Consider the following 5,000-nt stretch of genomic DNA (forward strand, 5'->3'; position numbering starts at 1 on the left):
ACTGATTCTGTAAATAAAAAGAAATTAAATTATTTATTTGAAACTAATCAAATAACTGTCCTAAAAGGAAAAAAAGGGGTTTCTTTCACTCTTTAAAGCAGAGCTCACGTTTTAAAGCAGAAACACTAACTGTAATAAATACGGTATTTTGGAGGCTCACCACAATTGCGGTAATCCGCAAACTATCATTACCGAGCTAATTTTTTTTAAGGAGCCCAAACTGTGTCTCTAAGGGAAACAAAATATGAAAGCTGAAAAACAGATGGAAGGGAAGAGGAAAAGCAGCGCTTTTGGATGGGGTCAGACATGCTGCATCCCGTCACCCTCATGTTCCTCCGAAACATCCTGCAGATTCCATCACATCAGCAGCTTCCGGTCGGGGGGACGCCCGCAACGCAAACACGGGGGCTTGTTACCCGGCAACCAATCAGAAGCCCGGGGCTCGGGTTACACGGCCAATCAGAGCGCGGCAGCCCCACCCTCGCCCCAGACAACCACAGCGCGTGAGAGAGAGAGAGAGACAAAATTCCTCTCCAGCTCCGACCCGAGTTCGCTTGCGCGACAAAAACAACGTATAATCCTCACATTTACGACCCCGCTGCGCTCGAAACGCACGCGAGCTGGCATTTAAACTCTCGAGCTGCCAAAGCGGCCTCTTGAAGTGTTTCTGTGGCCTCGTTTTCAGCCCCGCCGAGGAGGAGGAGGAGGAGGATGAGGGCGGGGCTCGTCTGGCTGTCAGTCAACCTAAGGCACGCCCCCCTCCGGGAGTTTCCCATCGACGCACGTGATCGCTTTCGCGTTGAACATTCCTGCGCGGCGGCGGAACGCGGTCGTCTAGACGCGGGCCGGACGAACGTTTACACGAAGCGTGAAAACTAATTATAACTCTAAAATAATGACGTCGGCGGCGGCGGTAGATGGGCATGAACTCACTTGACTTCGAATATCTATCCGCCTTCTGTGGAGAAAGCGCTAATATTTATTAATCGATTAATGATAATCATTGTTGTATAGTATAGCATTTAGTCAACTTGAATGTCTTTTAAGAATAGTTTGTAGCAAAATAAAATCTCACCGCATTAATCAAGCAGGTGTGCAATTAATGGCACTCGGAGCGCATTAACGGCCTCCCGTCGCCCCTGGCAACGGCTAATCGGCCCGACTATTAAAGGCAGGACTTCCTGTAAGTCCGCGGAAACTCGAGAGCGGCGTCCCGCGCGGAGCAGGCCATGTGGGAGCCATTACACTCCTCCGGGAACGCGCCCACTCCAGGACCCTCGCTGCTAGAACTCGGCAATTAGTGTGGGAACGCTGAACTCGTCGCTAAACGGTTTTCATCTCGCTAAAAAGGCGTCACGCGGGGGCCTCGCGGCGTCTGGGTGGTCCGTTCGGAGCGCGCGCGCGACGCACGCACGCGCTCGACGTCTCACGAGCTAGTCTGAGGCGGCGGCTAACGTTTGTTGCTAACGGTGCTCTCTTGCTAAACAAACAAGCGGGAACCTACCATAACAACAATAAACAACAGTTTTAGAGCGGTTTAGCCCCTCTTCAAGTTTACGTAAACGCGTCCTTGACGATTACTAACAGGAAAAACTGTTTTTTTTGTAGTTTTTTTCAGTAGTTTCAGTCTTGTTTAGAAACCGCAGCTACTTGTTTACTGCCAAAATACAATAGAGGAGTAAAACGGAAGTGTCCTTAACGATAACTAACAGGAAAAACTGTTTTTTTGTAGTTTTTCAGTAGTTTAGAAACTCTGAAGTGCGTTTTACATCCGTTCTGGGTTTAGAAAGCACGGTTTAGTTTTTCTGAATTAAAGTAGATCAGGTAAATAAAATAAAAAACGTATGCTTTAACGGTTAGAGAAAACTAAAACAAAAAAAATGCTTGTTTTGTAGTTCTTCTGTAGTTCGGTCTCTCCAATACACTACACTTGTTCAGTGTTTGTCAGCGGCTGCTTTATAGAGTTTTGTTGCTAAAATAAAACAGAATAAACACAAAGTTCATGTAGAGGTTTACTGTCGCAGGGTTTATGATCTGAAACAGACTAAAAATGCCATAATTTGCTTAAAAACAATCCGACTAATTTTAGAAACTACAGTTTATGCTTTGTTTTGTAGTTCTTCAGTCTCTACGTTTTAGACTTTTGCTGCTAAAATAACATTTAAAAAAACAACAACTAATTTACTTATAACAATTAACTTTGAGTAAACTTTAAACGGCATACTCGTTCAGTGATTAAATTAAACTTTAATACAGAGCGTTCATGAAACAGATCATTATTAATAGGCCCAAATTACTCTAAACGGTAGTTTTTTAGTAGTTTAGTTTCCAACAAGTTCCTCTTTCCGTTTTTTTAAATGAACTGCAGCTTCAGACTTCTGCTAAAACGCATTCGACTAAAAATAAGCCGTTCGTGTAGCGGTTTCCTTGATTAACATAATAAACCACAAAAAAGAAGAGCCGTTCTTGTTTTTTTTTTTGCAGTAGTCTTTCTTTTTCCAGCATGAACGCGACAGACTAAACGTAGTTAATGGAGTGGATTGCTTCAATCATATTACAGCAAATAACCTCGTTTTGTAGTTTTTCATCAGATCGGCTTCTCTTCAATTTCCTTTCGATGATGGCTTTAATTCTCACGTTCACAGCAGGACGCACCGATTCGTCGCAGCTTCATCCTAACGATGCACTTAATGAATTACCAATCAAACCAATCCTATTTATTATCTCCTAGATTACAGCCACGGCCCTTATATTATCAGGATTGGTTAAAAAATCCAAATGAGCCATTTTCTAAACATTTTTGTATTTTAACAGGGTTTTTTTTTTTTTAAAAAAGCAAGCCGCCGATATCACCAAATAGTTTTTCCTGTAGTTTATCCTCGATTGAAGACGACGCGATCTTGGCTAGCGATTGGAATAATTATAATAATATATGCTTCCGTTAACGCAGCCGTTAAAAAAAATTAATCAAGGCTGTGCTCTTCCACGAGAGAGTTTTCAACGGCCGTTTATCAGACCTGCAGCTAGCCGCCATTGTTTCTTGTTAAAATAAACACTGCATGAACTTCTAATGAACAATGTGTTTAGACTTTCTCAAACACAGTTTATCGTGTATTCTTTGCATTTCAGACGTCCCTTGCTAAAAAAACAACAACAGATCAGAAAGAGGTCAGTGTAGGGTTTGCTTAACAACAGTATAACTATCAAAAAAAATATTTTCCCAGTACTTTAGACTCCGTTCAGCCTAGCTCAGTATGGTTAGAAACTTTAAGGTTATTAAAATAAAACTACTATAGAAGATGCACTTTGTAGAAATTAATTGTTCTCCGGTTAAAGCGAAAAATAAAAGCGCAGGGGCCATTTTCGGTCCGCCTTTCAACAACCGTCCACACACACACACACACACACACACACACACACACACACACGAGTGTTGTTTACAGATGTGCAATTCAAACACGCTATAAAGATATCTAATCACATGGTTATGAAAGGCACGATCAGTCTCGTACACAACCACCCTGAACTGGAAAAGCCTCCCGTGTGTGTGTGTGTGTGTGTGTGTGTGTGCGCGCGAGGCACATGTTCACGGCACACCACCGCAATCGCCGCGTGTGCCGTTTAAAGCTCGCAACCATTCTTGCAATGCAGCGCTTTTTCCCTTTAAAAAGGCCATAAAAGATTTATATCAGAGGGAGCAAAGGCTACGCTCCGACACAAAACAAACACGGCGGACGCCAAGCGGGGCAAAGTTTGTCTCAAATCACACACGGGGGGGAAAGGCACGCTGCTTCACCTACAAACGGCTCTGAAACCTGCAAAGCAACACGGCGGAAACGCGATGCATCCCTTCTCTCTCCCTCTAAAGTCTACGGAAATGCATGACGCCGCAGCCGTTCCCACTGAAACACAACACTTCGGGAGAAATATCGGCGCAACAGATGGAATACCACAGCATGAATTTAATCACAACTGCTGCAAACGCATCCGTCCGATGGGGAAGAAAACGCTCCATCGCAACCAAACAGAAACGTCTCATATTTCTGGTCTTGTTCGCACGCCTGAGCCCTTAGGCAGATGTCTGATCCAGCTCGAAAACTGACTAATAAAGCTGAAAAAAAGATGAAGAGGAGACTCAATAACTCTCATAATGCCACTAACAATCTCTGTAATAACAGACGGATTTGTGCTGAAGGACACATGGAATTACTCTCCGGTGAAATCATGCCATTATCGCAAACCGTTATATATATATATATATATATATATATATATATATATATATATATATATATATATAAAGACGAAAGCATTGGTGCTAATTGTTCCGATATGGCTGTTAAACGATGCAGTGATCAAATCAGCAATGCTTGGAGAGCCGGTGCTTTTAACAGCGCAGACCGACATTTATACAGAGCCTGGAGGAAAATTACAAACCTATGAGTGTTAGCGTGTGAGGAAGAATCAGAGATAAGGTCACCAATGTGATATCATGGGAATCAGATCGATTTATTTCATTAAAACACGCCGCTGATCCATACTGATAAACCGTGCATCTGTGTGTTTTTTTAATTCCTGCAGATCTGTTTTCATAAGACTGTTTATGCCACTATAGTTTTTTTTTTTAGTCGCTGCGTGTGATGCACTTGTCCTGTGTCCGTGAATTTAGATTGAAATTAAGATTTTTTCCCCCCAGATTAAATAAGCGAGTAACAAACCCCATGTCATTCTTTCATTTGCTTTGCATTTTATAAACGAAGAACGTCTCGTTGTTTTAAATAAAAGAAGCAAATTGTGTAATTTAGCAACAATGCAAAACACTAAAAATCACAAAACGAACAGAAATAAACGCATTTATCAGCGAATGAGTGTAAGCTGCTTAAAGAGAAATACTGTGAAATATGTAGTTGCACGTTTTTCAGTGTTTTTCTGTAATCAGCTTACTCTTATTCACTGATAAATGCATGTTTTTTTCTGCATTGGTGCACGATTTGTGTGAT

The 5,000-nt window shown here is 42.1% G+C and overlaps 1 protein-coding gene across 2 annotated transcripts in view; it reads right to left on the minus strand.

Annotated features, from left to right (window-relative positions):
- The window catches only part of LOC122347266 (vitamin D3 receptor A), a 36,541-nt gene that overhangs the window by 30,632 nt on the left and 909 nt on the right, over positions 1-5,000 (minus strand). The window lies entirely within an intron of this gene.

The sequence above is a fragment of the Puntigrus tetrazona genome, chromosome 6, assembly GCF_018831695.1.
Source record: "Puntigrus tetrazona isolate hp1 chromosome 6, ASM1883169v1, whole genome shotgun sequence".
Taxonomy (NCBI): domain Eukaryota; kingdom Metazoa; phylum Chordata; class Actinopteri; order Cypriniformes; family Cyprinidae; genus Puntigrus; species Puntigrus tetrazona.